Source organism: Rana temporaria, chromosome 4 (assembly GCF_905171775.1).
Source record: "Rana temporaria chromosome 4, aRanTem1.1, whole genome shotgun sequence".
NCBI lineage: Eukaryota > Metazoa > Chordata > Amphibia > Anura > Ranidae > Rana > Rana temporaria.
In genome coordinates this window covers 59,193,204-59,220,694 of record NC_053492.1, presented here as the reverse complement: position 1 = coordinate 59,220,694, position 27,491 = coordinate 59,193,204, and the positions used below count along the sequence as shown (strand labels likewise).

General features: G+C 45.9%; 1 protein-coding gene across 2 annotated transcripts in view; it reads left to right on the top strand.

Moving 5' to 3' along the window:
- Positions 1–27,491, top strand: part of RCAN2 (regulator of calcineurin 2) — a 174,918-nt gene that overhangs the window by 60,387 nt on the left and 87,040 nt on the right. The gene's annotated exons all lie outside the window — the stretch shown is intronic.

Sequence of the window (27,491 nt, the reverse complement as noted above, 5' to 3'; positions counted from 1 at the left end):
TCACGTACCCTTTCCTTCAATTTCCCTTCTAAATGTTTTTTTTCTTTGTCTGAATTTCTCACCTCCTGTTCCTCCTCAGTAAGCTGTTCTGGCTGACTAACCCCCATGGATGATGGGGGCAAGCTTACTGAGGAGAAACGGGAAGTGAGAAATTCAGACAAAGAAAAAACATTTAGAAAGGAAATCGAAGGAAAAGGTAAGTGAACCAACAATGCACTAGCTTAAAGGAACCTATTCAGAAAATAAAAAACGAACCTTTACAACCCCTTTAAGAACGAGAATGTAATTCATTGCAGATTCCGAGTCCTTAGATGTGGTGGATAGTTTTCTTTTTCTTTTACGCCGTCTTTTCTTTGTTTTCCACTGGTGATCCTGCCAGTAACATACTTCCTTTCTGAGTGTGACAACGCTCACTCACTGTACTGTATTTATGGAGGGATATAGCCAGATTCAGATAGACTGGCTTACTTTTGAGGCGGCGAAGCGTATCGCATATACGCTACGCCACCGTAAGTCAGAGAGGCAAGTGCTGTATTCACAAAGCACTTGCCTCCTAAGTTACGGCGGCGTAGCGTAAATGGGCCGGCGTACGCGCGCCTAATTCAAATGTTGAACAGGGGGGCGTGTTTTATGTTAATGACTAGTGACCCGACGTGATTGATGTTTTTAACGAATGGCGCATGCGCCGTCCGTGGACATATCCCAGTGTGCATGCGTCGGATAGAATGCCTAAGATACGTCGAACACTGCCTACGACGTGAACGTAACTTACGCACAGCCCTATTCGCGTACGACCTACGCAAACTACGTAAAAAGATAGGCCTGTTCCGACGTCCATACCTTGCATGGGCTGCGCCACCTAGGGAGCAGCTTTATCTTTACGCCGGCGTATCTCTAACGTAAACAGCGTAACTAATTGCGACGGGCGCACGTACGTTCGTGAATCGGCGTATCTTGCTCATTTGCATATTTGACGCTGCAAAACAACGGAAGTGCCACCTAGCAGTCAGGGTAAATATACACCCTAAGATACGACGGCGTAGGAGACTTACGCCGCTCGTATCTTAGCCTAATTTAAGCGTATCTGGTTTCCAGAATACGCTTAAATTTACGACGGCGTAGATTCAGAGTTACAACGGCGTATCTACTGATACGCCACCGTAACTCTCTGTGAATCTACCTAATCGTGTTGTCACCCTAAGACAGGACTATTTATTGTATGATTTATTTATGACAGGTATTTATAGAGCACCAGCAATTTACGCAGCGCTGTACATGCACGCCAGTCCCTGTCTTCGCGGATCTTACAACCTAAGCTCTCCATCTCACATGCATGCATATAATAGATCGGAGCCAATTAACCTACCAGCATGTCTGGGAGGAAACCCACACATACACATGGAGGACATGCAAACTCCATGTAGGTAGTGTCCTGGTTGGGATTTCAGGCAGGGACCCCAGTACTGCAATGCTAACCACTGATCAAACTAACTACTAACAATAACGTTTAACCACTAACAAAGCCACCTAACTAACTGACTAACCACTAAGCTACTAACTAACCATCCACTACACCACTGTGCTACAAAACAGCCCCTCTTCTTATCTCAATAGCATCGGGGAGGTGTTCTGTAGTTCACCAAAGGAAACCAGGCTGGGTTGATAACAGTGCTTGAGATTCACGTGTCGTACATGCAGAGTGCAAAGGAATCTAGGAGCTCCCTGGATTGCTGTTATGATCTGAAAATTTGGAACAGATATAACACAAAGGGGGTTATGTACTGAAGGCAAATCCAGTTTGCACTACAAGTGCAAACTACAAGTGCAAAGTGCACATGAAATTGCACTGAAAGTACACTTGGAAGTGCAGTCGCTGTAGATCCGAGGAGGACATGCAAGGAAAAAACAGCATTTTAGCTTGCACATGATTGGATAATAAAATCAGCAGAGCTTCCCCTCATTTCAGATCTACCCCTCAGATTTACAGCGACTGCACTTTCAGTGCAATTTCAAGTGCACTTGTAGTTTGCACTTGTAGTGCAAAGTGGATTTATAAATAACCCCCAAAGTGTTCAGCTGTATACGTAACCACATGACCTCTGGAAGATTTACCCCTCTTCATGACCAGGGCATTTTTTGCGATATGGCACTGCGTTACTTTAACTGACAATTGCTCGGTCGTGCGACACGTACCCAACTTTATGTCCTTTTTTTCCCCCCACAAAGAGAGCTTTCTTTTGGTGGTATTTGATCCCCTCTGCAGTTTTTATTTTTTGCACGATAAACAAAAAAAGAACGACAATTTAAAAAAATATTTATATATTTTTTACATTATGCTATAAAACATATCCAATAAAAAAAATGTAGTTTAGCCCAATATGTATCCTGCTAAAAAAAATTGGAAAAAATATCCCAATAAGCGTATAGTGTGCAAGTTATAGCGTCTACAAACTATGGGATATATTGATGGAATTTTTTTTTTTTTACTAGTAATAGCGGCAATCAGTGACTTATGGCGGGACTGCAATGGTAAAATCATTTGATGGAGGGGGGCATATGGTGTGGGGTTGTTTTTCGGGGGTTGGTCTTGGCCCCTTAGTTCCAGTGAAGGGAACTCTTCAGGCGTCAGCATACCAAAACATTTTGAACAATTTCCTGCTCCCAACTTTGTGGGAACAGTTTGGGGACGGCCCCTTCCTGTTCCAACATGACTGCGCACTGGTGCCCAAAGCAATGTCCATAAAGACATGGATGGGCGAGTTTGGGGTGGAGGAACTTGACTGGCCTGCACAGAGTCCTGATCTCAACCTGATAGAACATCTTTGGGATGAACTAGAGCGGAGATTGTGAGCCAGGCCTTCTTGTCCAACATCAGTGCCTGTTCTCTTTTTTCTCATCGTGAGATTCTTGGCAGTGTTTTCTTGCCGTGAAACCCGAGCGTATGTATACTTACCTCTGCATGGAAACACGTGCATGCTCGAAATGACTTTGACGCATGCGCAGTAGCTTCCAAGGCATAGGTAGGGTGAAGCAAGATGGCGGCGACGGCATCGAATGTGACGAGCGTGTTTACAGGGCTTCACTCCTAAACCTTGTGGACAGCCTTCCCAGAAGAGGAAGCTTTTATTGCTGCAAAGAGTGGACCAACTCAATATTGAACCCCACGGACTAAGACTGGGATGCCATTAAAGTTCATATGTGTGTGTGTGTGTAAAGGCAGGCAACCCAATACTTTTGACTAGGGTTGTCCCGATACCACTTTTTTAGGACCGAGTACAAGTACCGATACTTTTTTTCAAGTAGTCGCCGATACCGAATACCGATACTTTTTTTTTATGTCATGTGACCGTTTTCAAACCACAATACAGACCAAAGATATTTTCTTTAGAATTATGAAGAACTGGTACATCATGGTGTGGGGCTGTTTTTTAGCATACGGTACTGGAAAACTACATATCATTGAAGGAGTGATCACTGTCAGTGCAGCTCATCGGTGCCAGTGCCCAAAAGTGCAGCTAGCCAGTGCCACCTATCAGTGCAGATCAGTGCCCATTAGTGCATCAGTGCAGGGAGGCAGCTTATTAGTGCATCTCATCAGTGCCACCCAATCAATGCCAGTGCCACCTATCAGTGCCATCCATTTATGAGTGCCATTCAATCAATGCCAGTGCCACCTATCAGTGCCATCCAATGGTGCCATCCAATTTGTGTTCGATGTCACAAAAAAAAAAAAAAAAGTATTCTATTTTGGCATCGGGAGTATTTGCGCGAGTACGAGTACTAGCGCAAATACTCGGTATCGGTCCCGATACCGATACTGGTATCGGTATCTGGACAACCCTACTTTTGACAATATACTATATATATAGTATGCATAGTATATATTAGGTAAATGTGTGCCTTACCTTTCTCATCCACTTGTAGTAGGGACACTACTACGGTACCTCTACACTATCTACACCACCATCACCAGTGTGTGCATCCCTATACCGTACACCCCCAACTGTATGACCCTTACAGAATGTGCACCCCACTAACAGCACACCCCCTTACCATACAATCACAGTCGATACAGTTCCCCCCAGATACTGGAGTCATCATTACAGACATTTTCCCCAAGAAATATTTTGTTTAAATTATTGATGCACTTGACCTATAGTACACAATAAACCTTTTAGTTAACAGGTATAAGTGGTGCCCCCCCCCCCCCCCTCCTGTAATCATAAAAAAAAAAACGGGCCCTTTAAGAATTTAAGAATGTCGTTTTTACTAATATTGACTGCAGCGCCGCCCCCTCTGGCTCTCGCAAATAACATACATTCATGCAATGCATGAATGTATGTTATTGTTGCCAGCTGCTGCTGGTCTATTCAGATGGCCTGACCTTGGGCGCCGGATACCTGAATAACGGCAGCTGGTTGGCTGTGCGGAAGTGCCTATCAGAGCCAGCATGTTTTTTTTTTTTTTTTTTTTTTCGATCCACTGTACCTTAGTAATCCTTTATGTTACTGGCCGCTTCCTGTATATGGATTCATCGGGTAGTGTGCGGGTATTCCGTCACTTCCTCGATGCCGCAATGTCTCCTGGGAGCTTTTGTCATTGTTCTCAGGAGACACTGCGGAGGTCTGCCGCGAGTTATGGCAGGATTTAGAAAGAAGTGACTGGAGCTGGGCATCGCCGCTTAGTGAAGGATTGGCGCGGGCGGCTCGGCTGCTCTCGGCCTGCAAAGGGAACTGAGTTCCTGCTGTGAAAAAAGTGCAGGAACTCCGTTCACGCGTTCCCGCAGGACTTGAGCCCTGGACAGTGACATGCACAGTTGCAACAATGGGCACAGTGGTGACAATGGGCAGAGTGGCAACAATTAAAGGGCACAGTGACATGCACAGTGGCATAAATGGGCACAGTGGTGACAATGGGCACAGTGGCGACAATTAAAGGGCACAGTGACATGCACAGTGGCAACAATGGGCACAGTGGCGACAATTAAAGGGCACAGTGGTGACAATTGGCACAGTGGCGACAATTGAGGGGCACAGTGGCTGCGTTTGATGGCATGGCACAGTGGTGACAATTGATGGCACAGTGGCTGTGTTTGATGGCATGGCACAGTGACTGATTTTGACGGCATGGCACAGTGGCTGAGTTTGATGGCATTTCACAGTGACTACGTTTGATTGCATGGCACAGTGGTGTCCTAATTGATGGCATAGTGACTGCATTTGATGGCATGGCACAGTGGTGATAATTGATGGCACAGTGGCTGCGCTTGATGGCATGGCACAGTGGTGACAATTGATGGCACAGTAGCTGCATTTGATGGCATGGCACAGTGGTTACAATTGATGGCACAGTGGCTGCGTTTGATGGCATGGCTCAGTGGTGAAAATTGATGGCACAGTGACTGCGTTTGATGGCATGGCACAGTGGTGACAATTGATGGCATAGTGGCTGCTTTTGATGGCATGGCACCGTGGTGACAATTGATGCCACAGTGGCTGCGTTTGATGGCATGGCACAGTGACTGCATTTGATGGCATGGCACAGTGGTGACAATTGATGGCACAGTGGCTGCGTTTGATGGCATGGCACAGTGGTGACAATTGACGGCACAGTGGCTGCATTTGATGGGCACAGTGAGGCTGCAATATTTTTTTTCCCGTTTGTGCCCCCCAAAAAATGGGAGCACCAGCCACCACTGACAGGTATGCTTTTTTGGCATATTTAAATGTCATGACAGGGTTACTTTAAGTGCCAAAGGTTTCTTGCTATACTAATTACCGTAGTCAAATGGAGTTGATCCTTCAAAAATTAAACAAGAGATCTGATTGGTTGCTTTGGACAATGGCTCCACTTTAGCTTTGGTTTTGTGTTGTTTCCTAATTTCGCTCAACTTCAGTTTGTGTTACGCCAGTGAAGCAATAAAGAGAGGTGACAAGGCAGTAAAACTCTCAGATATCATTACTGAAACCTTCCACTATGCTGAAATACGTCTATTTCTAAAGACATAAAGCGTGAATTATATTTCAGATGTTAAGCAGCTCTTGTGGCAACTATAATGGCAAATACGATTTGTTTCATGTTCAAAAGCTATTGATTCAGTTAATCAGCTGTAAAGTAAAGCTTACTGGAATGGAAAGTAATACAGATAAAGATGTGATAATGGAGGAAGATAATGTACCGGGTACAGATGACTTCCTGTGCCGTGATTCCACACTTCAGTTAGCCAATCACCAGCCTCTAACAGATGATACTGGGCGATCGGAAATATGGTATCTATTAGAGGATCCCATAGGACTGATGTTATTGCAGAGCAGCAGCTGTGTGTCTAAGGCAGGGCTGGACAAATGAATATGGGATTCAGGAACCATTCTGTCCAACCAAGAAGCCATCCAATTTTCTTAGAAGCCTGCTCCGTTGACAAGAACTAGAACAAAAACTCAAAAGTAAGGTGCCAACTGTAATTTTTAAGGATCTTTGGCTCCCTGACTCCTTGGATTTGTCCAGCCATGATCTAAAGCAACCCTCAAAAATTCCACTTGGCTGCTCGCACTTTGCGAGTGGATTTTGAGGGCTGGCAAATGTGGGCTGCCTGGGGGGCGCGAGAACCGTCATTAGCCTGGATGGTAAGGGAGCCGTTCTAGGGGAAGAGAGAGGAGAGCCGGAGCCGCTGCCTGGTTGATTACAGCGCTGGGGAACATAACAGCTTTCATTTCAATAGCTGTGTTCCCTGCCGCGTGCCGTCATATACAACCCCTCCCCTTTGTCCGGGGAACTTTGATAGACAGATCACCCATCCCAGTATTGGACGGGTGATCTGTTTATCAACGTTCCCCGGACGGGGGTGGAGGGGCTGTATATGACGGCGCGCGGCAGGGAACACAGCTATTAAAATGAAAGCTGTTATGTTCCCCAGCGCTGTAATCAACCAGGCAGCGGCTCCCCTCTATCTTCACCTTCACAGGTAGGCTGCACTGGGGTGGGGGGGTCACAGTATGCACTGGGGTGAGGGGGTCACAGTGTGCACTGGGGAACATAGTTGGCACTGGGGGGGGGGATGCAGGCTGAACTGGGGGGGGGAGGAACAGTGCAGGCTGCACTGGGGGGGGGGATAAAGTTGTTGTTAAATGTTTTATGCAGAATTAAGTTATAAAAAGATTAAGTGTAATTTCATGAGATAATTTCTGAGGGCGTGTTTAGGGGCGGGGCAACTGGTGGCGAGTAACATTTGAGGCCTGGCTAGTAGCTTAGGACTTGAAATTTTGAGCCCTGATCTAAAGGGCTATCCTCTCCTGCATTGGAGACCACATGACCATTGCCTTGGCAGTCATCATCATTGCCTAATTATTTCTCTAACAAATTAACAATAATAAAGTGGTGGGGGACTGGGGTTAATATTCATTCAAATGGGAGGTTTTTTTTTTGTTACTTCAGTTCTGCTTTAAATCTAAGTGTTAATGTTATTGGCATTGTGTATTGCTATTCATTCACCGTTTTCCTCAATCTGCAGTGATTTCAAAATTCATATTGCTCATTCTTCTTATGCCTGGTTAAATGTAGCATGACGAGGCTGGACCATGTCAATGGAAGTAGGAAACACAGTGTAGTGTGCACTAGAGGTCAGTATACAGAAGCACTATTGTCACCTAACATTGTTACCCATACACAGTAAGTGGCCTCTGAGATGGTTGATTGGATTTACAGTTTTCTCTGGGACTGTTTGGCTCTGGTCAGGGTCCTGGAGCCCGGAGGCTTGGTAAAGACTTGAGTGGGATGAAGCTTCCAACTCGAGGTCCACTGTTTTTTGCTGACCATCACCAACTGATTGTGTAGGTGTATACAGGGCAGCCATCACAAATTTTGGGGCCCCTTACACAGCTTTAGGCAGGGCCCCCCTGGAGCAGATATCTGGGGGGGGGGCTTCTCTCTCCTTTCGCAAGATAAGTGGGGGGAGGGGGCTGTGGTAACGAAAGTGTCATCTCTTTTCTCTCCTGCCACGAGATGATAAGCGGGATGGGGGGGGGGTTGGTGCTGACAAAAAAGACCGGGCCTCTGGGGACCATCGGGCCCCTTACAGGTGTAATGCCAGTACCCCCCTGATGGTGGCCCTGGGTGTATAGAAACCATAGGTTAGGGGAGTTTACTACAGTTCAGGATTCCTCCCGAGAAAAGGAGGAGACCTCCACGCTAGAGAAAGGAGGGCTCCACTGAGAAGAGAATGAGCTAGCCAGTGGCGGTGCATCCATAGTGGGCGCAGGAGCGTCGCCCCCTCTCTCCTGCACCTGTCAATCTCCAATAGAAACATTTATGCATTGCATGAATGTATCTATTGTCGCCACAATAAGAGCCGGCCATCTGAATAACAGCGGTGGGTGTGTTTTGGAAGTGCCTGATTAGAGTCAGAGGCTCTAATAGGCTTCCTGATTAGAGCCTGTGGGCTCTAATCGGCTTCCAAATAGGTAAACAGAGGGCTCACGGCTGTGCGTTCCCTTTTTAAACAGTTCTGTGTTAGGGAATCGCTTCCCTAACACTGACCCACCTCTCAGCCAATCTGGTGCACCGGGTCTGGTTCCCGGTCACCTGGCTGAAACGACAGGCGAGCAGAGATGACATTGAGGGAGCGTGGAGGAGGGCGGCTGACCTAAGAAAGGTAAGTGCCGGGCGGGGTGGGGGCAAACTGGCTGCATTTGGTGGGGCAAACTGGTTGTCACGGTCTGGAGTCAGGCTCAGAGGCCAGTAGCTATAGCAGCAGAACAGGTCACCCTGGCTGATGACACGGGGGTCACCTGAGGTGCGGAATCTAAGCGCTAACCGGTATTCACCAGAGCTTCTGAAGGTGAAGATGGATTTTGCTGCGTGTTAGCGCCAGGTCGCGGTCCTCAGGATTGCCCCACCAGGAGGTGAGAAAGCCGGGGTACAATAGCAGATAAGCAGGTAAGGATCAAACAGAAGCGTAGTCGATAACAAGCCAAGGGGTCGGTAATGAGTATTTGTAGGTTGGGATCAGGCAGAAGCGTAGTCGATAACAAGCCAAGGGGTCGGTAATGGGTATTTGTAGGTTGGGATCAGGCAGAAGCGTAGTCGATAACAAGCCAAGGGTCGATAGCAAATATGGACGGCAGCAGGGAAGACAGGAGCAACATACAGGCTGGAGATAGCACAATATTCTGGCAAGGAGGAAGTGCAGAGACATGGCTTATATCAGGAAGTTTGTGGGAGGAGCAAGGGGTTCAAGGTTCAAGACAATCAAGACACAAGGCAGGAATGTTCAATGGATCAGATGGGTTTGTTCAGCAGATCAGACAGGGAGCTGTCCAGCATCCCAGATAGCTCAGTGAGAAGGTTCACTGCCAGACACAGCTAAGGTCCCAGGTTCAAATCCAGGTCCTGACACTGGTGGTATTTGAGGGGGCAAACTTGCTGCAATTGATGGGCACAGTGGCTGCGTTTAGCGTTCAAGGTCTCCAAGTATATGGGGTAGCACTTCACATGGTCTTCCAAAAGGGGAACTTCACATCCATTTGAAAGCACCAGCCAACTTTGATGATGGTAAAGGTGTATTGAGCAGAATGGGTCAGTACACACTTCTGTGATCGTTGGGTACTGTGTAAGAATGGCATCAAACGTGTATGTAACTTTTGAATCTTGCTATTCCATTCATTGCAGTTCTCTCCCCAGCATCCCCCAATTACATCCAAGAGAATGTTGACTGCATGCATTGTTCAAATGAATGTGACCTAACTATGGTACATAAAAAAAAGAAGATCCCCTTGGTCATACCCATTATAGTTATCACCTGCCTTCATCATAGTTTAGCAGAGTTGGCAGAGCGACAAATCCGGCCAAAAGTAGAATGGCGGACTCAGAATGGGACCCATTGTAACCAATGCGAGTAATGAGGTCACCTGGGAGGAGAGTGTTCTTTCACTTCTATCCTGAGATGTTGAAACTGTTTAATTAGACTTTTTCTGCTGACTAGCTGAGAGCACGCTAAGGAATTTTTGTATTGCTTTGTATATTGCCCTACCATGGGCACTTTGCCTTTTTTGGCTAGTTACAAATGAATCTGAACAGCTACCATTGTTGCTTTGTTGGATTTAATGTAGACATGCACTCGGGTCTTCAGCTGCCATTGAGCAATTTGGGGCTTCTGGTGCATCACTGTACTTTAAGGACCGATTCACACCAGAATGTTTGAACATGGATGTTCCTGCGCATTGCCCTGCAGTGCAGTTTTGGCAGCCTATTTATTCTAATAGGCTGCAAAACGCACTGGGACATGGAAAAAGTAGTGCAAGCACTACTTATTTAGAACGTGCTGCACCAAACCGCATGGTACTGTATCCCGGTTATGTAATGTAGCACCCTGCTCCCAATGAGTGGGTGCTATCTCTTAAAATTATAGTTTGTCTGAGCAATAGTTTGGCTCAGAAAGATTGTATTTAAATTGTGGTTCTGTTTCAGTTCGGCTGGGTTGCACATTTTTCACTTGACAGTAGGTGTCACTGTCACCACTGGTCAAGGTTGGAAAAACAATAGGTTGAATGTATTGGGTACTCCTTTTTCAGAAGTGGCTCAGAGGGCGTGGTCAACCCGCTGTGCATTCTGGGAGAGGGTACTTAAGAGACAGACACCATTTTGTGGGGCGGTTTTTGCCTGATCCGGACCTGAGGGCCCTCCTGGCCTCAGGGATGTATTGGCTGTTCCCGCCTTGGGGCCACGTTGGCCTTAGGCTTCAATACTGAGATGTAGGCCCCAGGACTTTCTGGGGCCTACTGATCCAGGGATGATCCTGTGTCACCTTGCCTGCTGGAAAGGACTGAGCAATTGAGGACTCAATTGGAGGATGCATCCGGATCAACCTTTACCTCACAGTGCTGCCGGAGCGGCTGAGAGATCCTGGCACTGTGAGCGGTGTTCTTTTTCTTCAGAAGTTAACCCAGTGCGTGGTTACACAGGTCTGTGGCAGAGACCATTGAAGCAATTCTGCTTTCACCAAGTCTGTGGCAGAGACTATCTTTTGATCGAGCTTCGCATCGGCTGCTAGTCCAGTGAGAGTGGGCCTATCCGGTGGTTGTTCCTCTGGACCTAGGAGAATATCCGTGATTCGCAAATAAAAAACCCTCTCTGCAGGCGGGAGAAAAAGAGACAGAGGCCCAGATTCTCAAAGGAGATACGATGGCGTATCTCCAGATACGCCGTCGTATCTCTGAGGCCTCGTACACACGACAGAGATTCTCGGCAGAATTCGCCGAGAAACTCGGTCAAAACCCGGATTCTGCCGAGAATCTCTGTCGTCTGTACAGTTTTGGCTCGATGGAGCCGCCGAGGAGCTCGACGAGAAAATAGAGAACATGTTCTCTATTTTCTCGTTGGCCGCGTTGTTCTATAGGAGAAGGCGGCCCGCCGAGCTCCTCGGCGGCTTCATCCCAAAACGAGACGAGGAACTCGACGTGCCAAGCACGTCGAGTTCCTCTGTCGTGTGTACGGGGCCTGAGTCTGAGCCGTCGTATCTATGCGCCTGATTCATAGAATCAGTTACGCATAGATTTCTATTAGATCCGACCCCCGTCGGATCTTAACTGCATATTTACGCTGGCCGCTAGGGGCGTGTACGCTGATTTACGCCTAGAAATATGTAAATCAGCTAGATACGCAAATTCACGAACGTACGCCCGGCCGACGCAGTACAGATACGCCGTTTACGTTAGGCTTTTCCCGGCGTAAAGTTACCCCTGCTACATAGTGGCGTACATGCGGCGTACCGATGTTAAGTATGGACGTCGTTCCCGCGTCAAATTTTGAAAAAGTTACGTTGCTTGCGTAAGTTGTCCGTGAATGGGGCTGGACGTCATTTACGTTCACGTCGAAACCAATACGTCCTTGCGGCGTACTTTGGAGCAATGCACACTGGGATATTCCACGTCGGGTCACATAACATTTACATAAAACACGCCCCCCTGTTCCACATTTGAATTAGGTGGGCTTACGCCGGCCTATTTACGCTACGCCGCCGCAACTTACGGAGCAAGTGCTTTGAGAATACAGCACTTGCCCGTCTAAGTTGCGGAGGCGTAGCGTAAATAGGATACGATACACGGAACAAAGATACGCCGATCTATGAGAATCTGGCCCTGGGTGTTTGGCGCAGACATTTCTTTCTTTAACCACCTCTTCAAGGAGAACCCCTGAGACGAGTGCAAGGAAAAGTAAGGTAACGGCAGGCCCAAATCTAAACCAGCAGCTCCTTCGGGAGTGCTACATTAATTTGACAGCCGCAAACACAGCATGTTTTCAAAATGGGTTTGGGGTGCCAGTAACAATTCATTGGCACAAGCATGCCACTCACAAGGGCAGCACGTTCACCTGGGGTGTGGAAAATGTGCATGGAACGGAACGCGCCTTTCCTGCACAACATTTTAGTGTGAACTGCCCTAAAGGAAGAAAGAGCTGACTTCAGATGAGGTTCCTGTACCCATTTCTCTGTGACAGTTATTTAACCAATTTCCTGACCGGCTAACGCCTGTCATGTTACATGATATTATTTTTATTATGTACTGTCTCTTTAATCCCTATCTAGTTTGACTCTTGTGGCATTCCTTAGTTTGCATGCTGCTCAGTCTCCTCCCCCTCTTTTCTGTATCAGTCATTTTAATGCTGTAATTCATGTGACCTGTGTGTTTCTTCTACCTGCAAGAATCGTTCTTTTACCTGTTGTAACTTGCATTCTACGGATCATACGACGAATAAACATCGCCAGATCTTCTTTCATGTGAGTTGTGACTGAGTAAGCTATCTGGAAAGGTGATTTGGGATGGATAATCTCTTCAGGGCAATGAGCTCCATGTGCTACTGAAAAATACATTCATAGCCTTTGTAACCGATTCAGAATAGTAAAAGAACGTATCCAGCAGCCTGCACAGAGATAACTGCGTCACAGAACAGATCATAGTGAAGTGTAACTGTGTGTATTGCATGAGAATTCTGCATACAACCCCAGCACAGCTTGTTACAGCTCCTCACAGTATACAGACACTCTTCACTGCTACAGTCAAGCCTGTGTACTGCAGGCCATCATGAGTGGAAAGGGCTCAGTGTGTGATGAAACACCACAGCATGCTTCACACAGAGAAAGCCAGGATGAGGACCCAGAGTCCACTGCATTGACCAAACGCTCTGTGAAACCCACTTGGAAGGTTAAAGAGAACTATGAATCCATGAGAACTGAACTAGCAACCAGTTTGAAGCAGATTTGGGATAAAATCCTCACCCACATTGATGTGATTTCATGTCCCAGCCATGAGGTACTGCAACTAGAGGGCGCCATAAAGCATCTCTCTGCTTCATACGAACTGTACCAGACTACAAGCAACAAGTATAAAACTATTCTGCAAAGCATCAACACTGAGGAGTCCTTAGAGCAACTTAACAATGCCCAGCTTCTTAATGAGGAAAGAGAAAGCTTTATCCAGCGAACTAAAGCAAAGGCAGAAGCAAAATTAATGCTGCCACGGGACACTGTATCTCACAAATCTGTATCCACCAGACGTTCTAAAGGTTCCTCTAGATCCCGAAGTTCAAGGCACTCAACGCTTAGTGAACAGCTAATGAATGCCCACGCCGAAGCAGAGGCTATCAAGGTACGGGCCGCATATGCAAAAAAGAGAGCAGAAATGGAAACCGAGGCAGCGCATCAAAAGGCAGTAATGGAAACCGAGGCAGCGCATCAAAAGGCAGTAATGGAAGCCGAGGCAGCGCATCAAAAGGCAGCAATAGAAGCTCAAACGGCACGTCAAAGGGCAGCAATTGAAGCTTTAAAGGAACAGAGCAACTACGAGGCAGCTGCAGCAAAACTAAAGGTTTTGGAACAAGCTATCGGTGCAGATGAAGATGCTAGCGAAAGGGTCAGCGTCAAGGCAGATGTAGAAGATCCTTTTGAACGCACTAAGAACTATGTTCTAAACCACAGCAGTGAACACTCAATTACCTCCACGTTTCACGGCAACGCAAGGACTTCACCACATCATCAGGTAAAAGCTGTTCCAGCCACTTCCTACATGCAAACCCACCCCAGTGCAGCTCCCGACTGTCATGCTGATCCCGCATATGTCACAAAACGGCACACTAATCCGCAAGCAAGTCGCCAGCCTCCTGCTAACAGTACTGTTCCAGACCTTCACCCAACAATTCAGCTGAATGCCCTTGCTGCACCATATCTTCCCACGTCTCTTTGCAACGATACCATAAACAATGCTATCCACAACAACCAACCAGCAACCTCCTATGTAAAGTCAGAGGCAACCGATACAACAGAGGTAGTAAAGTACTTACTTCGACATGAGCTCGCCAAGTCAGGCCTAGTAAACTTCGACGACCATCCTGAAAATTATAGAAGCTGGAAAGCCGCTTTCAAAACTACATTAGGCGGTATCGGTTTTACTGCCGATCGTGAGCTGGATCTGCTGATCGGGTTGCTTGGCCCACAGTCAACAGAACGTGTCAAGAGCCTCAGGTCAGTTTACATCGACAATCCAACTGCAGGTCTCACCGCAGCATGGGAGCGTCTAGAACAGACTTACGGTAGTCCTGAAGCCATAGAGAATGCATTGCTCAAACGATTGGAAAATTTCCCAAGGATATCTGGTAAGGACAATATAGAGTTCCAGAGACTCAGCGACCTTCTTCTCGAAGTCCAGCTTGCCAAAACTGACCCTAAGCTACCTGGCCTCAGTTACCTGGACACTGCTCGAGGAGTTAACCCTATCGTTTGCAAGCTTCCGCATGGCCTACAAGAAAAGTGGATCCAAGTTGGGTCATCATACAAACGGGAAAACAAGGTTTCCTTTCCCCCGTTCTCCTACTTCTGCAATTTCGTCAGGAACATTGCTGACACCAAGAACGATCCTAGTTTTGCATTCAGCGAGTTCAATACTCCCTCACCTAAAGGTGACAACCTACATACTAGCTACAGGAACCGCAGAGGTCCCGTGTCCGTTAGGAAGACAGACATTATTCCCACTCCCGCCCCAAACAAGAGCGGCAAGATCGAAAACCCAAACCGATTATGTCCCATCCACAAGAAGCCTCATCCCCTCAAAAAATGTATCGGTTTCAGAAAGAAGCCCCTACAAGAACGAAAGGAACTCCTAAAGACTTTTGGGGTATGTTATAGATGCTGTGCTTCCACCGATCACTTTGCCAAGGAATGTAAAACTCCTATCAAGTGCATAGAGTGCGGTTCCGAGGACCATGTGCAAGCACTCCATCCCCTTGAGTCCAATCCTTCAAAACATGCAGACCTTCCTCCTGGGCAGAACCACAGCAGGAAGAGTACAGATCACGTACCTAATTCCACCATGGTATTTTCTTCGTGCACTGAAGTCTGTGGGGAAGACCACTGTGACAAATCTTGCGCTAAAATATGCCTAGTGAATATTCATCACAAGGATCAGCCAGAAAAGACTTTAAGGGTGTATGCTATCTTAGACGATCAAAGCAATCGATCGCTTGCACGATCCGAACTGTTCGATCTATTTTGCACAAAAGGAGAGGTTCACCCTTACACCTTAGGTACTTGTAGTGGAACTACAGAGGTTTTTGGAAGAAGGGCTCATGGATTTATTGTGTCTTCCCTAGAAAATAACCTACAATTACCCTTACCTACACTTGTAGAGTGTAACCAGATACCAGCCAACAAAGAAGAAATACCTACACCAGAAGTTGCCTTCTACCACCCTCATCTAAGGTCAATAGCCAGTGAAATCCCACCACTTGACAAAGATGCTAAAATCCTTCTTCTGCTGGGAAGAGATATTCTAAGGATCCACAAGGTACACAGGCAGGTCAGCGGACCTCCAGAGGCCCCATTCGCCCAGTACCTGGACTTAGGCTGGGTCATCATAGGCAACGTCTGTATAGGCAAAATGAAAAGGCCTACTAACATTTCTTCATTTAAGACAAATGTATTGCCAAATGGTCGCAATACTCACTTTGAGCCATGCCCACATCACTACTGGGTAAAGGAGAAGGTAACTAGCTGCAAGTTGCAACATTGCAACACAAACCTTTCCCGCACCTACGATGACAGCTTTGGTTCTACAGTTTTCAATGTAAGCAGTGAAGACGACAAGTTGGCTCCTTCGGCAGAAGACAAAGAATTCCTTAAAGTAATGGACAATGAGTTCTTTCAGGAAGATTCCAATAGCTGGGTAGCACCCCTACCCTTTCGCCTCCCGAGAGAGAAGCTACCAAACAATCTACATCAAGCAGTCAAAAGATTCTCCTCCTTAAAGCGTACCTTAAGCAGGAAGCCAGAGATGGAAAGACATTTTGTGGACTTCATACAGAATATCTTTGACAGGGGTCATGCCGAACCCGCACCCCCATTGAAAGAAGGAGAAGAATGCTGGTACCTCCCTTCCTTCGGTGTGTATCACCCACGAAAGCCAGACCAAATCAGAGTTGTCTTTGACTCCAGTGCCCAACATGAAGGCTTCTCACTTAACGACATGCTCCTCACAGGGCCCAACTTGAACAACAACCTCATTGGAGTCCTAATTCGCTTTTGTCAAGAACCTGTAGCGGTGATGGCCGACATTCAACAAATGTTCCACTGCTTCATCGTCAAGGAAGATAACAGGAATTACCTCAGGTTTCTATGGCACAAGGACAACGACATCAACAAAGAGGTAATTGATTACCGAATGAGGGTACATGTCTTTGGGAACAGCCCTTCCCCAGCTGTAGCAATCTATGGACTAAAAAAGACAGCTCAGCTTGGAGAAGCTGAGTATGGATCCGATGCTCGTCAATTTGTTGAAATGAACTTTTACGTAGACGACGGGCTCAAATCCTTTCCTACTGCTAAAGAAGCAATTAATCTTCTTACCAGAACAAAGGAGATGCTAGCTGTAGCAAACTTGAGACTTCACAAAATTATATCTAACAGCCAAGAGCTAATGAATGCATTTCACCCTGAGGACTATGCTGCCAGTGTGAAAGACCTTGACCTTGGGTCAGACACACCCCCTATACAGAGAAGTCTAGGTCTGCTGTGGAACATCAAGGCAGACACATTCACCTTCCAGGTGTCAACCTGTGACAAACCCTTCACCAAGAGAGGAGTCTTGTCCGTAGTGAACAGCATCTACGACCCACTGGGATTTATAGCCCCAGTCACCATCCAAGGTAAGATGTTATTAAGACAGCTTACTACTGATAACATAGATTGGGACACTCCGTTACCTATTGAGAAACAACAAAGATGGGAGAAATGGAGAGGTTCTCTGAAGACATTAGAACAGCTCCAAATTCCACGTTGCTATGCCCCAGTCTCCATCTCAGCCGCTGTCCAGAGGGAAATCCATATTTTCTCTGATGCATCAGTTGAAGCTATAGCTGCAGTGGCCTATTTGAAGACCTCAGGAGTTAATGGAGACATACACTGCAACTTTGTTCTAGGCAAGACAAAGCTAACACCAAAACCCGCACATACCATACCCAGACTTGAACTTTGTGCAGCTGTGCTAGCAGTGGAAATAGCTGAAGTCATAAAGAGTGAAATGGACATTAACATTGATTCCTTCACATTTTACACAGACAGCAAGATAGTGCTTGGTTACATTTACAACCAAACTAAACAATTTTACGTGTACGTCAGCAATAGAGTAGAACGTATCAGAAGGTTCTCCTTGCCAAAGCAATGGCACCATATTCCCACTGACCTTAATCCTGCCGATTGTGGGACAAGAGCTATATCTCCAGTAGCTCTCCTCGACTGCTTGTGGCTGTTGCCTCCAAGATTTCTTTCTGAAAACTCCTACTCAATTTCCACGGACACTACCTATGAACTGGTACATCCTGACGAGGATAAAGAAATCAGGTCTATGTACACCACACTGCGTACCTCTGCGAGTTCAGAACAAAAACTAAAGTCGCATCGTTTTGAACGTTTCTCAACCTGGTCATCAGCTGTTAGGGCTGTTGCTTATTTGATACACATTGCCCACTGTTTTTAAAGGAGGTTCTGCTCGGACTTTCTCACGACCAATCACGGAATTGGTGCTTCTTCTCCCAAGTGAGTGACTTAGGCAGGAGTACCGGCTATACCTGCTATGGCGGGGAGAATATCACTATCACTATTGACTGTGCTACTGTTGAAGTCCCACGATTATAAACGATAGACTACAGGACTCAAGCCATCTGTTTTTTGGACGTCATGTTTCATTGTTCATTTACTGCATACCTTCTTGTGTTTGCGGGTATCTCGTATCTATGGTTTACACACCAGTTTTACCTTTAACGTTTCTTCCCCTACAGGTTCAAGTTGGACTTATCTTTATATATGTAATAGACTTTGAAATCTAAAGATTTCAGGCGGGGAGTGTCATGTTACATGATATTATTTTTATTATGTACTGTCTCTTTAATCCCTATCTAGTTTGACTCTTGTGGCATTCCTTAGTTTGCATGCTGCTCAGTCTCCTCCCCCTCTTTTCTGTATCAGTCATTTTAATGCTGTAATTCATGTGACCTGTGTGTTTCTTCTACCTGCATGGAAGAATCGTTCTTTTACCTGTTGTAACTTGCATTCTACGGATCATACGACGAATAAACATCGCCAGATCTTCTTTCATGTGAGTTGTGACTGAGTAAGCTATCTGGAAAGGTGATTTGGGATGGATAATCTCTTCAGGGCAATGAGCTCCATGTGCTACTGAAAAATACATTCATAGCCTTTGTAACCGATTCAGAATAACGCCGATATGCGTCGGCAGAATGGCAAAGGCTGCGCAAAGCAACGTACCTGTACGTTGGCGCAAGCTCCGTGCCGCAATCGTGTCACAGAGCTGCAGAACGGGGATATGTAAACAAGACATTTCCCTGTTCTGCCTAGTGACAGGACAGTGATCTACTGCTCCCTGTCATCGGGAGCAGTAATCACTGTCGTGTCACTTGTAGCCCAGCCCCTCCACAATTAGAATCACTCCCTGGGGCACACTTAACCCCTTCATCGCCCCCTAGTGTTTAACCACTTCCCTGCCAGTGTCGTTTACACAGAAAGCAGTGCATTTTTACAGCACTGATCGCTGTATAAATGACAATGGTCCCAAAATAGTGTCAAAAGTGTCTGATGTGTCCGCCATAATTTCACAGTCATGATAAAAATCGCAGCTCGCCGCCATTACTAATAAAAAAATAAAAATAATAATAAAAATGGCATAAAACTATCCCCTACTTTTGCGCAAACCAATCAATATACGCTTTTGGCGATTTTTTTTTTAATGTGTAGAAGAATACATATCGGCCTAAACTGAGAAAAATTTGTTTTTTATATATTTTTTGGGTATATTTAATAAAGCAAAAAAGTAAAAAATATTTTTTTTTCTCAAAAATTTCGCTCTATTTTTGCGCAAAAAATAAAAACTGCAGAGATGATCAAATACCACCAAAATAAAGCTCTATTTGTGAAAAAAAAAAAAGGACGTAAATTTTGTTTGGGTGCAACGCCGCACGGCAATTGTCAGTTAAAGCGACGCAAAGTCGAATCGCAAAAATTGCTCTGGTCAGGAAGGGGGTAAATTCTTCCGGGGGTGAAGTGGTTAAAGGATGTTTAAAAAAAAAATTTAAACATTAACAAATCAGCCTATAAGAACAAGTGTGACAACGCTTAATATATATTTTAAAGAAAAGTTAAATTATTTAGTAAAATTAAACAACAACAATTACTATAGCATCTTCACCGTCTCTGACAGTCTCTTTCAGCATGTCAACAGACTCTGATCATCTCTTGTATCATGTCTGCAGTCCCTGACCATCTCTTGTATCACATCTGCAGTCTCTGACCATCTCTTGTATCATGTCTGCAGTCTCTTACCATCTCTTGTATCACATCTGCAGTCTCTGACCATCTCTTGTATCATGTCTGCAGTCTCTGACCATCTCTTGTATCACATCTGCAGTCTCTGACCATCTCTTGTATCACATCTGCAGTCTCTGACCATCTCTTGTATCATGTCTGCAGTCTCTGACCATCTCTTGTATCACATCTGCAGTCTCTGACCATCTCTTGTATCACGTCTGCAGTCTCTGACCATCTCTTGTATCACATCTGCAGTCTCTGACCATCTCTTGTATCACATCTGCAGTCTCTGACCATCTCTTGTATCACATCTGCAGTCTCTGACCATCTCTTGTATCACATCTGCAGTCTCTGACCATCTCTTGTATCATGTCTGCAGTTTCTGACCATCTCTTGTATCATGTCTGCAGTCTCTGACCATCTCTTGTATCACATCTGCAGTCTCTGACCATCTCTTGTATCACATCTGCAGTCTCTGACCATCTCTTGTATCACGTCTGCAGTCTCTGACCATCTCTTGTATCACATCTGCAGTCTCTGACCATCTCTTGTATATCATCTGCAGTCTCTGACCATCTCCTGTATTATGTCCACCGTCTCTCACTAGCTCTTGTATCATACCCACAGTCATTAATTATATCCGGTTGTGTGTCTGTTGCCTCTGATGTTGAATATTCACTGAGTTTTATGTGCAGCCTTTTGAGGATGTTGAAGGCTGAAATTGTGTCTCCTCATATCAAGAATGTTGACCACTACTTGTTAATAAGAGTGCATACAAATCTCACACTTGCTGCGGAAGTGGGGATGTGCTTTTACCAGTCTGAACCTTTTTATTGGTCTCCTGAAAGTTCTGTACACAGCAGTCATATTAACAACAACTAGGATGAAATTGCAGACTCATAACAGCTTGGAAAACAGGTCCTAGGTAAATTCCCAACAGCAATCAGACAGATCGTCTCTCAGTTCTTGCTGTCTGCCGTGATTCCCAAAGTGGTGCCAAACCTCGCTTCTCAGCAGTACTATGTCTAAATATGCACCTAGGAGCTCAGGATAATAATTCAATGCTCCGCCTGAACCCCTCACACGTGCCTAAAGTGTAAGCCTAGCCAAAGTGTTTGCCAAAGTGTTTGCATAATTTTAGATATAGTTATTTTTTGCTGCCTGTCCTGGATGGGAGATTTCCTTTCAATTCCTCTCTCTTAAGCCTCGTACCAACGCACGGTTTTCTCGGCAAGAAAACTGCTGGCAGAGCTTTCTTGCCGAGCAAACCATGCGTGTGTACGAGGCTTTCAGGTTTCTCGTCAAGAAAACTGCCCAGAATCTAGACGAGAAAAATAGAGAACCTGCTCTCTATTTTCTCGCCATGAGATTCTCGGCAGTGTTTTCCTGCCAAGAAACCCGAGAGTGTGTATACTTACCTGTCTTCATGGAAACCTGCGCATGCTCGAAATGACTTTGACGCATGCGTGGTAGCTTCCAAGGCACAGGTAGGGTGAAGCAAGATGGCGGCAACGGCATCGAATAGGACGAGTGCATGCTCGTTGTAATCGATGATGTCACTGCGTTCGTGCCATTCAAAAGAATGGCGGTTTTTTTGAATCGTATGTGTCTACACTCAGAAAATCTTGCCAGAAATCTCGTCGGGTAAAACAACGTTTTTTTCCTGACAAAAATCCAGGCCGTATGTACAGGGCCTAAGAGATAGAACAGGAAGTGAGAGGACATCTCCTTAAAGTGAGGGAAATTCCCATCTTGGACAAGTGTGTCCAGAACATTGAAAGATTTCCCCCCTTGTTTTCATGACAACTACTATATGGTGTGTTGACCATGGGCACCTGGACAAAAAGAGGGGTGATTAAGAGAACCACCAAACTGATAAGAGGCTTTGAGGAGCTCAGCTATGAGGAAAGATGAGAGGAACTGAATTAATTCTCTCTTGAGAAGAGGAGATAAAGGGGGGATATGATCAACATGTACAAATATACGCGGGAACGACGGGTATACTTTAGCATTGGCTGCCCCTGCTATTAGAAGGGGCAGCCTTACGCTAAACACGCCGTACGGAAACAACGTAACTTGCGTAACTTACGCAGGGCTCACGCAACATTGTGAATCGGTGTTAGTATGCAATTTGCATACTAGACACTGAGCACAATGGGAGCGCCCCCTAGCGGCCATCGCAAGAATGCAGCCTAAGATATGCGTGGCATAAGAGCCTTATGCCACGCAGATTTTAGGCTACAGTCGGCGTTACGATGTTCCTGAATCAGGAGCATTCGTAACGCTGGGGCAAGTAAGCAATTGCGCTGTGTAACCTATGGTTACACAGGCGCAATTGCTTCTTGAATCCGGGCCAATAACTTTAAAGCTGTACTATTAAACACAAAGCTGCATTCAGTTGTGTATTTTTTTAGCTTCTTAGAGTTCAGCTTTAAAAAGAATGAAAGGAGCGAATGAAGAGACCTCAGCTCCATGTCCCTCTTCCAAAGGACATCAACTTACAGTGTGAGCGTGCCCATAGGACATTACCAACCCCGCACTGACCCCTGCTATGGTGCCTGGGAGAAAAACACTTAAAGTGTATAGGGACAAAAAAAAAATCCACAGTACATCTCTGTAATACATTAAAATTTCCCATGTATTATCCGGACAAAGGCCCAAGTGCAAAAAAATACCCGTTCTGTCAGAAATACAAATAAGTCCTGTTGGAGGGGGGGGGGGGAGTCTTTTTGTGGACTGAGTGGTGTCAGCTCTGCACAGTTGTCTTTTGGTAAGCTACTCAAACCCTCCCACTGTCCTCCTCTGTACAACACAGGCACTAAGGGCCAGATCCACAAAGAACTTATGGCTGGGTATCTATTGATACGCCGCGTAAGTTCTACGATGCGCCGTTGTATCTTTGTTTTGTATCCACAAAACAAGATACGACTGAATGTGGGCTAGATCCGACTGACGTACGTCTTAGTACGCCGTCGGATCTTAGGTGCATATTTACGCTGGCTGCTAGGTGGTGCTTCCGTTAATTTCCGCGTAGAGTATGCAAATTAGCTAGATACGTTGATTCTCAAACGTACGTCCGCCCGGCGCATTTTTTTACATCATTTATGTAAGGCTTTTTTCGGCGTAACGTTACCCCTGCCTCTATGAGGTGTACGCAATGTTAGGTATGGACGTCGGGACAGCGTCGAATTTTCCGTTGTTTGCGTAAATCGTTCGCGAATAGGGCTTTGTGTAAGTTACGTTCACGTCGAAAGCATTGACTATTTGCGACGTGATTTTGCGCATGTGCACTGGGATACGTCCATGGACGGCGCATGTGCCGTTCGTAAAAATCGTCAATTACGTGGGGTCATACCAGATTACCATACAACACGCCCACACCAAGCCTACTTTGAATTATGCGGGCTTACGCCGGCCGATTTACGTTACGCCGGCGCACATATGGGAGCAAGTGCTTTGTGGATACCCTATGAGCCACTCTGAGTTACGGCGGCGTAGCGCATATGAAATGCACTACACCCGCCTAAATATACCCTCGTTTTTGTGGATCTGGCCCTAATTATTCTGTATTAAATGATAAAAAGAGGCGTTAATTAGACTTCTTGAGATAATGCAGAAAGTACAAACAGGACAGCTCTGAATATATGATGATATTGACCCATAATTTTTTGCATTTCGTTAAGAGATATTATAAAATGCTTGTAATGGTAAGTTTACTGGACCAAAAGGGAACAAATAACGGAAATTAACTGTAAGGCCACTTTCACTGAAAGCACCCGGGCGTCAGCGGTAAAACTGCGTTTTTGCAGTGATTTCGGCCACTAGCGGGGCGCATTTTACCCCCGCTAGCATTCGAAAAAGGGTTAAAAGCGCCCGCAAAGCACCACTACAGCAGCGTTTTTGTTGGTTCTTCGGCGCTGCCCATTGATTTCAATGGACAGGGGCGCTTTTCACCACTCCTAAAGCGCTGCCAAGAAGCTGCTGGCAGGACTTTTTTTGATGCCCTGCCAGCGCAGCGCCCCAGTGTGAAAGCTCTTGGGCTTTTACACTGGGATTGAAGCTGAGGCTTTTTTCAGGCGCTATTTTTAGCGCTAAAGCGCCTAAAAATGCCTCCAGTGTGAAAGGGTTTAAGGGCCAGTTCACACCACAAAAATGCGTTCAGGATGAGCTATTACTTACAGTTCACACCACACGCAGTTCTGGTGTATTTTTGATACATTTTGCTGTGTTCCAGTACAGTTCTGTGCAAAAAAAATGCAGCATGTCCTACTTTTTTTTTCTGCACTGGAACTGACTGCATCAGTGTGAATTTAGGGCCATTGGAATACATAGAAATCACTGTGCATGCATTATTCATGCAGAAAAAAAAACGCACTGCATTTCATTGCAAGTTTGGGGGCAATTTGAAAGACATCTGTGCGGGTTTATGCACAGATATCTATTGAAATTGCCCCCGAAGTCGCCAAAAGTAGTGCAGGGACTTCGTTTGGGAAGTCGGCGTCGCACAGATTACATCTGTGCGACCATTCTATGCTGGAAAGTTTATTACATTATGTACTAAATTTAGATTGTTATTGGTGTAGAATAAGAAAAAATCTCTAAGGCCAGGTTCACACCTATGCGAATTGAGGGAGTGGGCGTTCCTATTCAGAGACTAAGTGATTGACGTATGACAAAAGCTTGCCCCCCCGGCCCAAAAGGCGCGTCACCAGTTTCCGAAAAAAAGCCGAACGTCGGTGCGCAGGCGCCGTATAGCGCCGACTCGCAGTTCGGCTTCTTTCGGAAACTGGTGACGCGCATTTTGTGCTGGGGGGGAAGCTTTTGTCATACGTCAATCACTTAGTCTCGAATAGGAACGCCCAGTCCCGTGGGATTCACTACCCAGAAGCCGGGGGAAGAAATACCTATACTACGGTATGTAAACCGACAAAAAAATAAAAAAACAGCATACTGTACATGTCGGCAGTATGCTGGATTGAATGGTATATACTTGTTTTAGGGTGAACCCCCGCTTTAAAGACACAGAGCAATAATAAATCACATAGTGTAACACAACAGGACTGATGAGACAAAAGTTTAACTTTTTGTAAAGTGTGCATCACGTTACATCTGGTGTAAAACTAACAATGCATTTCATAAAAAAGAACATCCTACTAACAGTCACAAATGGTGGTGGTAGTGTGATGGTCTGGGGCTGCTTTGCAGCTTTAGGACCTGGATGACTGGCCATAATTGATGGAACCATGGATTCTACGCTCTACCAGAAAATTCTGAAGGAGAATATCCGGCCATCAGTTTGTGCACTTGAGTAATGCAGCAGGACAATAATCCGAAACACACCAGCAAGTCCACCTCTAAGGCCTCGTACACACGACCAGACATGTCCGATGAAAACGGTCCGCGGACCGTTTTCATCGGACATGTCTGCTGGGTGATTTTGGTCTGATGTGTGTACACACCATCAGACCAAATTCCCTGCGGACAGAATACGCGGTGACGTGGCGGCGATGATGACGCGGCGACGTGTGCGAACCCGGAAGTTCAATGCTTCCACGCATGCGTCGAATCACTTTGACGCATGTACGGGATTTCGTACTGACCATCGGACATGTCCGAAGGACAGGCTTCCAGTGGACAAGTTTCTTAGCATGCTAAGAAACTTTTGTCCACTGGAAACCTGTCCGCTAGGCCGGAAAACTGTCCGGTAGGCCCTACACACGGTCGGACATGTCCGCGGAAACTGGTCCGACGGACCAGTTTCAGCGGACATGTTCGGTCATGTGTACAAGGCCTGAATGGCTAATAAAACAAAACGAAATTAAGGTTTTGCAGTGTCCTAGCCAAAGTCCGGCCTTAAATCTGATTGAGATCCTGTGGTATGATCATAAAGGCCATTCATGCTCGAAAATCCTCCAATGTGGCTGAATTAAGTGGTGTCAAAATTCCTCCACACCAATGTGAAAGACTCATTGCCAGTCATCACAAATGCTTGATTGCAGTTGTTGCCGCCAAGGTTGGCACAACCAGTTATTATGCTTAGGGGGCAATTACTTTTTCACGTAGTGGCCAAGCAGTTTTGGAAAGCTTGTATTCCCTTTATAAATAAAATAATTTAAAAACTGTATTTTGCATTTACTCGGGTTATCTTTGTGTAATATTAAAATTAGTTTGATGATCTGAATCATTTAAGTGTGACAAATATACAAAAAATGAAAAAAATTAGGAAGGGGGCAAATACTTTCTCACATGACTGTAGTATAGCTCAGATGAAGCGTGCTACAACATTTTTCGGATGTCTGGAATAATGTCGCTTTCATTAACTGGATATAAAATGTGCCTCTGTATTGCTTAAACAGGACATAAAAGAGTCTTTTAGCGTAATGAATTCAGAAACAATTTGCACCACTCATTGTTCCTTTTGATTATACTGCTGTTGCCTGGATTGCAGATTGTAGGTCTGTAATCAGCAGCCAGTGTTCTGCTTTACAGCGACTCAGAACATTTTGTCTCGCTGTTGTATCATCCTTATGGCACAATCACTCAGGCACAAGCTGTGACTGGCAAAAGTGCCATGTGAACCTTGATCACTCCAATTGCTCTGCTTTTTGTATTGTCACTTCTCTCTCAGTAATGTGCTAGAAAACTGACATGACTGCCAGGGTGACCGAGATCCATCACTGCCACTCAGCTTGCGGCTAAATTGCTTTGAAATGGGAGTCTTTTACCACGTCTTCAGATGTAAGAAAAATTCTAGGACCTCCACATTCTAAAGAAGCCCACCGATATGAGATGGCAGAAATGCCAATTTCCTAATGGTCCTTATGGCTAATGATGACTTTAAAGCAGCAGTCCCCAAACTTTTTGCCACCAGGAACCGTTTATTTTAATGCCAGACAATTTTCCCAGGGACCGGGGGGGTGGGGTTGTGCTATTCAGAGTCTGTCCTTAGCCCCCCCCCCCCCTTGACAGCACAGTCCCCCCTATATATCAGTATCCTTAGTTCCCCTTCACAGACCCCCTTTACAGTGCAGCCCCCCTTTACATCACAGCCCCCCTTTACAGTGCAGTCCCCTTTACATCACAGTGCCCCTTTACAGTGCAGTCCCATTTACAGTGCAGTCCCCCCTTACAGTGCAGTCCCCTTTACATCACAGTGCCCCTTTACAGTGCAGTTCTCTTTACATTACAGTCCCCCCTTACAGTGCAGTCCCCTTTACATCACTGTGCCCCCCTTACAGTGCAGTCCCCTTTACATCACTGACCCCCCTTACAGTGCAGTCCCCTTTACATCACAGTGCCCCTTTACAGTGCAGTTCTCTTTACAGTGCAGTCCCCTTTACATCACTGTGCCCCCCTTACAATGCAGTCCCCTTTACATCACTGCCCCCCCTTACAGTGCAGTCCCCTTTACATCACAGTGCCCCTTTACAGTGCAGTTCTCTTTACATTACAGTCCCCCCTTACAGTGCAGTCCCCTTTACATCACTGTGCCCCCCTTACAGTGCAGTCCCCTTTACATCACAGCCCCCCTTTACAGTGCAGTCCCCTTTACATCACTGTGCCCCCCTTACAGTGCAGTCCCCTTTACATCACAGCCCCCCCCCTTTACAGTGCAGTCCCCTTTACATCACTG